Raw genomic sequence first — 10,941 nt, forward strand, 5'->3', positions numbered from 1 at the left:
TGGATGTTTTGACCTCTATTCCCTTAATTTCACATGTTCTACAGCCACAATTACTGCTTTTGATGACTTTATAAACCCAGTACTCTAATCAGTTAGATTTGTGGAGAAAATTGTTCATTACGATTTTCTCTTTTGTTGAAATTCTAAAGTCCGATTCGTGAAATAGTATTTTAACAGATGTGATTGAGGATAATAAAATTTCGAACAAAAATTTGAAAAAAATAAAAAATAAAAAGTTATAATTTTAGAATTTATATATACTACAAGAAAAATAAGTATTTGTGACGGATTATTTGCGATGATGACAGCCTTATTTTGATAGGAAATAATAATTTTTACAGAAAATAACTGGTCACAAATAAACATTTTTCTCAACTACATGTAACCTAAGTCGTCATCAATTTAGCCTTTGAAAAGTTAACGTATAGAATTACCGGCCACCGGCTAATAAGAATATATAAATGGAGCATATATATATATATATATAAGTCTTGAGGAAGAAATCAATCTATATATGGTGGAAAGGGGACTATATAAAAACCAGCAGCTAGAGGGTTGTTAAAATGGTTGAACCCGCCCTATATATAGACATGACGTTCGTTTTCTTTAGTACGTATCTACCGACACAACAACTCTTAATAACTTTGTCTTCTTGTCTCACTATCTAGTATCGATTCTTTACATTGAACAAGAAAAAAACAAAGCATTTTCTGCTAACATGCATCTCTCCATTGTATCCGCAACAATTAATTGTCCATACTCGAGCAATATTCAAAGTACTCATGATGCACGAGCCCTTTGGACATGAGTACTCAATCCTCTATGCATGCATGCATGCAATCAGCAAGATCAAGCATGCATCGATGTAATAAGATCTGAATGCGAGATTTTGATTAGATTTTCTTATATAACTATATATATATGATCGATGCTAAAAAATAAAAAATTTTAATGATTCTGTTATCATGATCGACCTAGTATTGGACGTTGTTTGAACGTAAACAATGTTGTTTGAATGAAAACATATTGTTCGAACTCACAGTGCCCATTCGAACTTACAGCATTTTAGATTCATAAAATATAAAAATAGATCATGTGTAAACATTTATACACAATGCCCATTGTGTAAAACCATTAAGTAGATTAAAAAAAATATATTAAAATATATAACATGTCACAAAAAAAAGTTGATGTCTAATAATTAATTTAGTCCATGCCCAAAGTCCTAACAATCAGCTCTATCTCCTTCAAATGAGCATCCACCCTATTTGTGAGAGGCGTCATGCTCCTGTCATCCGCAGCTCAGGAATTGCCACACAAATCTATCTCTATGGGCAGAATATTAGCAACGATAACACGCATATTTGTGCGCACAATATCAATAAATGATGCACGGATCTCAGTGAGCACAATATCAACGATTTCATCTGTACGTGCAACTACTGCGGTGGCGGTAATATGTCTCCTTGAGGATGGAAAACTCATGGCCTCAACAAGCTCTGACTGCTGCCTAGTACAGAGGTGGCTTGCGCTTTTGCCCAATGTGATAATATTTATCAGGCCGATTTGTGATTGCCGACGCTTAGAAGAATTGACCTTCACTCCCGCCTATAGAAGGAAAAGGCAAACTACTCCTGGACAAGTACTTAGGCTTGATTTGGATAGCAAAATCCTCCAATCTCATCTCATCTCATCTCAATATCCAAACACCATAAATACAAACACTTTTTAATTTTAAATTTTTAACTTTTTCATCTAATCATTACCTAATTATTACAACTTTTCCAAACTTTCAAACAAAACACAAAATACGATTCAATTTTTTTAAATTCTAAACAAAAAATAATATTTTAATTTTATAATATTTTTCTTCAACATTCTCTCTCTCATTTCTCAAAATTTCATAAAATATTTTAACTAAAACTATTTCACTACTATTTACAGATCATCTCATCTCACATCATCTCATCTCATCTCATCTTATCTCACTATTCAAACAAGGCCTTAGACGTATCTCTAATCCGGGATAGGTAATATAGGGGCAGATCAATCTGATGGCCTCTATCCAATCACAATTGTTGGACACGCTATTTTTCCTTTAATGCTCCCCCAAATAAGTTTCCATAAGTGAGAAATTCATTTATTTTCCACAATAATGTTGCATGTATATAGAAGCTTCTTGAGATCTGGTTGAAGATAAAGTTGATGTCGTTCCTCAGTGATCTGGGCCCTGGGATAAGCAATGCTATGGGAAGTACTCCTCTTGTCATACCTTGAGGTCTATGAGGTTGTGTAACAGCTGAATGATGGGAAAATAGACTACATTTAATGTGTTTTTATCATAATTATAATCTTAGTAATATCTATATTTATTCATAGTTATACCATGCTTTGATTCATAGAAGCCTGATATCCCATCCTCACTAAGCAAGTCCAACAACGAGTTAGGAATAGGTTTCAAAGAACATATTTCTTTTCGTTTTGGCGGCATAGTTTTCTATGCATATTCGAACTAGAAGGTACTACGTACGAACCATTTATGGTCACATTCTTCGAACGATTATATCCTTATTCAAATGGTCATGTCTTCAATATTTGAACGACCTTGCATCCCCTTCGAACATTCACAACCTATTGATCGAACGTGACTAAAGTGTTAAAATACTGGCCTTACATCATTAGAGTTCGAAAAATATTCTATGTTCTAATGAAAGTTGGCCGTTCGAATGCTTGTTAAGGACGAAGTGACTTCATCCCGAAATTTTTTCCTATTCGAAGAACTTCGAACAAGTCAGGAAAATTTCGTCTGAGAAGATATTGTTTTCTAGGATGAAATTTTTTCTCGTCCTAGATTGTCTTTCGCAGCAGACCTATTGGGACGAATTAGGGATGTAATTCTTTTGTCCCTAGATGTATTCTGGGACGAAATCCCATTATTTTGGGATGAAATTTTTTGTTTCAAAAGAGGGTTTTTGTTGTAGTGAGTTGGCATCTCTTTTAAATTTTTTATATCTCCTAATATATTGTCAAATGATTGAAAAATTATTTATTATTAATCTATCAATTATTTGATGCCACAATATGAAAAAATGAAAGAATAATGACTAAATAAATGGTGAATATCACTTTTGTTATGCAAAGGAGAAGGAGCAGTAAAGGTATGAAAATTGAAAAATCCCCTGAAATTAGCTGGCTGCCAAAGTTAGGTGAAAATCAAACTTACTCCTTACTTAGATTTTTCTTTATTTTAAAAACTTTTAGAAGAGGACGGCCTAACCGAAATTTCTTATGAAAATATCTATTTTTTATCAAAATAAATTTATTTTCATCGTAAAAAATCCGTTAGACGAGTATATATATAAGAAGACTTGTGCATTTGGCCATGAGAATAGGCAAATAGATTTGCTCAAGCTTTGTCATTTCCAGTACTAATGCATATATAAATTAAAAAAATAATATAAAAAATTACATATCTTAATAACAAAATTAATTTTAGCTGATGACTTGGCAAGCTGGACTAAGCAAAATCCGTGAAGCATGCTGGTTTCGTGCATAACAGGACAAACACTACCTAAAATTAAAAAGTAAGTAAAAAGACAAAGGTCTTCACTTGCATTGACTTTTCATGAGAATATTACAAAGATGAAGTTTCCAATACGTTACCTATTTATTAATAATTAAATTAATTAATTTGTTGGGTTACCTAATCTACAACGAACTAATCTTTGTATATATATATATATGCAGCCACAGGACCACATGACCTAAAACGTACGATTTTCCCTCAAAGTTGTTGTTCCTCCCTATGTATTTTCCACATGCGACATTAATCATGTTGTCATGATCCCTCGTATACTGTCTTCCAACTTTTATTTTATGCGATCTGTTTAGAAAAAAAAAAAAAAATGAAAAAATTATACAAGGCCGCCCTTACATCTGCAACGAGATTTCAGTGAAGATGCCAAGCTGTGGATCGTTCATCTTTGCTTTGTGAAGAAGTAACAATTTATCGTTTGGCACGTGGTGTAATCTGGTTGGTTGATTTAGAACATGAGTAATGATACACTTATAATCTTTTATACAACCATATTTTAAAGAGTATTTCTATAAAATGACGTTATTTTTATAAGTTATTTTATAAAAATGTATTTAATTTAAAATAGATCAGTTGAGTAATTTTGACTATTTTATTTAGATCAAATCTCTACATTGAATTATCTATTTCTTTATTATATAATAAAAAAATAATATTAGACAAATTTGGCTTAAACTTATTCCATTCACATTAAATTTTAACATTAGATTATTTATTTATTCATTATATAATAATAAAATAATAATAATTTAATTTTTTTTAATTTTTAATTTATTTAATTTTATCATATAACAAATTATGAGTAATTTAATATTTTTTTTCAAAATATTTTTACGTACCTCAGTGTTGTTCTTCGTTGGTTGAGTAGTTGTACCCAACCATTTTATATTCATTGACTCATCAAGCGCGAGTGATGCATTGCGGCCAGTGACTTTGCTCTTAGCGTTACTATAGGCATTCCAGTAGTTCTGAGAAAATGTCAGAGAAGAGAGAGAAAAAAACCATAAAGTAAAGATTTGCCCTATCTACGGTCTTCATACAGGAAATGACTTTACTTTAGTGTTACTGTAGCTAAAACTCGGTTTGAGGGACTTTGCCTAATCCGGTTTTCTGTCCGTAATAGCTAAATGCGGGACTCTTTTTGCTAGAATGGTATGTTGTATGTATATTATTTTCCTAATAAGTAAATTGCATGTTTTGGGAGAATCTTTTATCAAGGATCAAACAAAATATATAGGGATAACCGGTCAGGTTTAATCCGATTCGAGACAAATTTTAGAAACGATTCGGTATATAATAGTTCTGAAAATTTAAGGATCAATACAGACCCATTCATCACTGAAATCAGAACTAAAAAGTATTAGTTATTAGTGAGATTAACTTATTAGTTATAAGATTAATAATAAGATTAAAATCTCATACTATATTAATTAATAATTTAGAATATAATATATATAATATAATATAAAAATTATGTAAAAAGTATTTTATATATAACATAAAAAATTAATATATATATATATACACACCTGTCTGATTATGTTTAAACCGATTTTCAAAATATGAAAATTGGTACTGAACCGGTTTAAGAACGATTTCGGTTATAAGAATTGATACCGGATCAGAATGGATAGGAACCGGACTTGATCTACCGGTTCGGTCAGATCAACCGATTTTCTGAATTTTTTTTAGGTCTAAAAAAATATGTATCTCCAACAAATTACCGTAAGCTGTAATGTTAACGTACTGTAGTCGTTACCTATCGATGTCATCCTCACCATTTGGCCCATGAAGAATACACAAGCGTTGTGAGCTAGCTGTTCCTTCCCCACCCAAATAGAAGAAAGTAAAAATTGTATAAAAGTCACATACTGGCAACACGTTTGGCACAATCTTGTGGTATTGATTTCTCCAGTCATTGCTTAATTTTCTTGGTGCCCATCGTGTCCTAAAAGTCACTAAGGCGATGGTTTAGAATTTGCACTGAATTGAAATTAACTTAATTTAATTTAATTTTAAGTTGAGTCTAACATTTAAATACTTAACTCTCAAATCATTAAATTTATCTTAATTCAAAATCTCTCTACACGTAAGATTCGTAATCTTTTTCAACTAACACATCTTTACACGCGGAACCCATAATTTTTTTTAACTTTTCTTAATTATATCTAAATTTATCTTTACATCTAAACTTATCTTAGATGAATATTATAAAATTCACTCTATCATTTTAATTCATTACTATTTATAAAAAATTCAACTCAACTCAACTCAACTCAACTCAACTCAACATCCAAACGAGGCACATTCTATGGAAGTATTAATAAGTATGCATCCATTAGATGAACTAGTTACGAAAAGCAATAAGCATTACGCACCTAAATGTATATATTGTCAGGAAGCTTTAACTTGAACTGCGGAAAATGATTGTGTTGTTGCATTGGATATAAGGATGCAGACTGTGATGCAGACTGGTTATGTGCATGGGTTTTACGGCTGTCAACCACAATCTTTGTCCTAGACTATGCTAGGCGACAAGGCAAAACATTGCCACCAATTCCACTATAGACATCCATTGAGTACTGTACAGATACCAAGTGTGGCGCCCTCAACAATCTCCCGGTGTAGGGGATTCAGCGCTCCAGATGGGTCACATCCCTCGCCGTTGTGATACTTATGTCTGCTTGTATATCCGGTGGGGCTGCAACCCGATGCCAACCAATTGGGTCTGAGCCCGGTCCGACCTGATCCGGCACTATTTGCGTACCAACCCGGTATTGTGCGGGTCGGGTCGAGTCTTCATTTTTTTTATTATTATTATTATTTTATTTAATTTCAATATTGATAATCTGTGTTAAGTTATAGTTTAATGGAAGGAATATAGCAAGTAAAACAGGTTCACTAAGATCTCAAAAGACATAAAAAAAATATTGACATAAACCAAATGAAAAAAAAAAAAATCAAAAGAACTAGAATATTAATTCTTACAAGAAAGAAGTAAAGGTACAAAGGCATGATGTGAATTAAAAAGAAGCATATGCAAAGACATCAAAAACAATGAGCCCTTGGATGGACTTTATCCATACTGCCCCTTCATTAGAACTAATAAAAAGAATTTACATAAGCCATCTATTACAAAAACTATCTAAATTACAAAAATATGAACATTAACTGATAAAGGATTGAGGAGCATCAAACAATCAAATAATAGCAGCTTCCCATCTCTTTCTCTATATCTGCCATTATGAAAAAGTCTAACACCAAATCAATAATAGCACATCAAATAATCCAAGTCAACACAAAGTGGTTTAGTTTCTCTAACAAAAGAGTGAAAATGAAAAACATACCATCATGCAAACCATAAGCCTTGAGTTACTCCTCATCAACGTAAGTAAAACTTGATTTTGGATCAAATTATAAAAAAATACATGATAATTATTAAATGATATAAAAATAAACATTATGAAAAAGTTTAATAAATATGTAAATAAGAAATAAGTTTATTACCCAATTCCGCCTCAAAACTTTCAATATTATCCAATGAGGCACGAAGATCAATAGGTATTGGATTCCTCAACCAATTTTGTGTACAAACGAGTGTCTCGACTGTTATTGGAGATAGTGAACTACGAAATGGGTCAAGCACCCGACCCCCAGTACTGAAGGCTGACTCAGAAGAAACAGTAGAAATGAGAATGGCCATCATATCCCGTGCAACTCTTGCCAAAATAGGATACTTTACTTCATTGATCTTCCATCAATCTACAATATCAAAATTTGGAGCTCGTGTCTCACAACCATGTTCCAAGTACTGATTGATCTCTGATTTGTTTATCAAATTATATTCAATTATTTCTTACTCATACTCAATCCAAAAACTTTGTTGAGAATCAAAATCAATCATACTAGGATCAACTGAGGAAGGAGGCTCAGAATAGGAAACTCTACTTGAACTCCCATACACAATACTATATTCTCCATAAATGTCAATAATCAATTGTTTCATTTTTGTCATCATTTCTTCGACTAAATTACCACCATATATTTTTTTGAACAAAAAATGCAAAAGATTAAATTTGCATCTTGGATCAAGAACAATAGCAATAAATATCATCAAGCTAGTCTTATCGATTGATCCCCAATATTTATCATACTTAATCTTCATATTCGCCTCCATACATTTCAACACTGCATCATTACTTTGACACATTTTTGATAAATGTGATTGGATGCCACAAAGCTCTTGGAAATATGCATTAGATGTGACATACAAAGAGCCAGAAAATCTCACAGTAGCATCATAAAAAATCTTTAAAAACTTTATCAATACTCTAACTCTCTCCCAATCACTAGAGTTTGGAGGGCTCAAGTTCACACTACGACAATAACGAAAAAAAGAATCATCATCCTTCTCCAATCGCAGAAATGGTTTTTTAAATGCTTATGCAACTTCTAGCATTATTAGATAAGTCGAATTCCATCTTGTGGAAACATCAAGGCATACCAATTTTGTACAACCAATTTTCTCATTCTCTATACACTTTTTGAATTTATCCATTCTTGCGGGAGATGATCTAACATACCTAACCGCATTGCGCACCATTGTGATTGAATCATCACAATCTTTGAGCCCATCATTCACAATGAGGTTCATAATATGGGCATAACACCTAATGTGAATATACTTCCCTTCCAACAAATGACCTCCTACGAACTTCCTCAAATACTCAATGGCAACATCGTTTGAGGAAGCATTGTCAACTGTAACAGTAAAGATCTTGTCAATACCCAATCTTGTAGACATGAATCTACATACTTTCCAATAGTTTCTCTTCTGTGATTAGGGATCATGCAAAAGTTTAGAATTCTTTTGTGTAGTTTCCATTCACAGTCGATAAAATGTGCAATAAGACACATATAATTTAAGTTTTGAATCGACGTCCATGTGTCAATGGTTAATCTAACACACCCAACCATCTTAAATATTTTCTTTAACTTCTCATTCTCCATTTTAAATGGTTTAATACAGTCTCTCGCCGCAGTAGTTCGAGATGGCACTTGGAACCTTAGTGCAAGTGATCTACATACTTTCATAAATCCCTAGGCTTCTACTATTCCAAATGGAAGCTCATCACAAATTATCATTTCATCAATAGTCATTCGTACATTTTCTGAATCAAACTTATGTGCATTTACCGAGTTATTGACATCACTATCTCCAATTCCCTCAAGAGCGCCCTCATGACTTATAGTTTGTTGATCCGTAAGTCTAATTCTATGAGAATGTTGCTTACAAGTACCAAGATGCTGTAGCATACTTGATGTACCATGTCTTTTGGGATGACAAGAGTAAATCTTGTGACAATAATTATGCTTCACTTTTGAGTCATTTAAATGGCATCCATCTATTTTAGTGAAATGATCCCACACTGTTGAGGGATCCTTATTTGCCTTTCTTTTATGAGGAGGGACTGAGAGACTTGTGTCACTAGAAAAGTTAATATTTGAAGCCATTTGTGATCGGTTTTTCAAAGGAGTATCAGTCTCATTATCTCTTAAATTTGTACGAGTGTCACCTTCGAAGCAATCCATATAAGAGCTGACATATAATATAACATATAAAAATCAAGATATTAGGATATGAACTGAAAATTACTCTATTTTTATGATTTAAAGAAATTCAAAAGAAAGAGAAACCACTATTACTCACGTATATTTTTCATTATATTAATATGATTAAATAACAATTATATAATCACAAATACATTGAGACGAGATTGACCTTTTACCTCTAAATTATATAAGAAATTCTGTATGAATTTAACATATTGATCATACCATGTGACTGCCAACTAATGGTTTTATTATAAGAAAATAATAGAAGATAATAACACATTCACTCATTTATGATAGGTAAGATGGTCCCACATTCCAATCTTCATATATTATACACCACAGGCGGCCAAGGGGATGCACTCTCTTTTAATATTCTATTTTAATATAATAGTTAGTGAGCATTTTGTCTTATCTACAAGTTGTTGCGTATGTAATGCAAGAAAGAGAGAGATACACAGTTATCTGCAATTATTTTTTGGAAAATAAATGCAGTTATTTTAGTTGAACGACCCCAGGAAATAAAGGTACAAAAGTTATGACTTAATGTAGTTCTCTTCTCTTTGTTCAGATGGAAAACAGAGTTTATCAATCAGCATGATTATAATACCGAAAAGTCGTATGAATTAATCCTACACTAGACCAGTTGAATGATAAAGATATCACTGAAGGAAATATATATCTCTTTTTAGAACCAGGAATGTAGAGGTTGAGCTCACCACTTGCCTATTCTGAAGTTCTGTCTCTTTTAATAATACAACTGGAGGCTTAGTTCAATCACAGATTCAACGGTTTCATAGAACTTTGTAAACTTTAGACAACAAACTATTACTACCTAGTTCTATCACAGATTGTTGAGTAGTTAAGTTGAATAGATGATCAAAGAGAAACCAAGTGATGATTCAAATCTAGTGACTATCTGTTTGGGAATGGGAATGAGGAGTGGAACTGTCGGACATAACATAAAGCAATCTAGCACCAATGAATGACCACTAAAGAGATATGTTTAAAGGACAAATGGGAGGAATTAAGCCGGGTGACAAATAAGGGAACAAATAATGGAGGAATTAAGCTGTAAAGATTAATCAACCCAGAAAAAACCAAAATATATAGAGATGATTGGGAGGGGGTACACTGCATTCAGGCCAAACATGGAAAACGAAAGCCAAATGGCGTAGTGGGTTGTTCGCAAAAGAGAGAGAGAGAGAGAATGCACCTCAGTGATGACCTCTGCGACCAGCGACGGCGAATAGGTTTCTGCAGTGGAGAGAAGAAGAGAGTGTTTTCTTTCAGACTTCAGTGTTTTCGAATTCGAAGGGTTATTTTTCCTAAAACCCGTCTTTCACTTTTGACCCGATAAACCCACCTTTCATGAGTTGGGAAAGTCGGATCCTTCAGACGGATCAGGCTGAAGGCCCACTATGCACAGCCCTAATACCCGACACACACATGAATCAATTCACAGTGAAAACGTAATAGATAAGATCTGATTGAAACTTTTACAAACTTAGTACCAGAGACACTAATAGTCACCAAGTCAATATCATGAATATCCGTGAGTCACAAAGTCTCAAAATGAACCAAAATCATTACACCCCATTGTGAGCTCACCAAACTTTTCTTAAAACATGACAACTTATGTATCTACATAATAATTGTCCAAATGGGAACATGCCCCCACACTACAAGAAAAGTGGGTATTTGTGACTTTTTTTTGCAACGAAAACGACTAT

The sequence above is a fragment of the Juglans regia genome, chromosome 4, assembly GCF_001411555.2.
Source record: "Juglans regia cultivar Chandler chromosome 4, Walnut 2.0, whole genome shotgun sequence".
Classification (NCBI taxonomy): domain Eukaryota; kingdom Viridiplantae; phylum Streptophyta; class Magnoliopsida; order Fagales; family Juglandaceae; genus Juglans; species Juglans regia.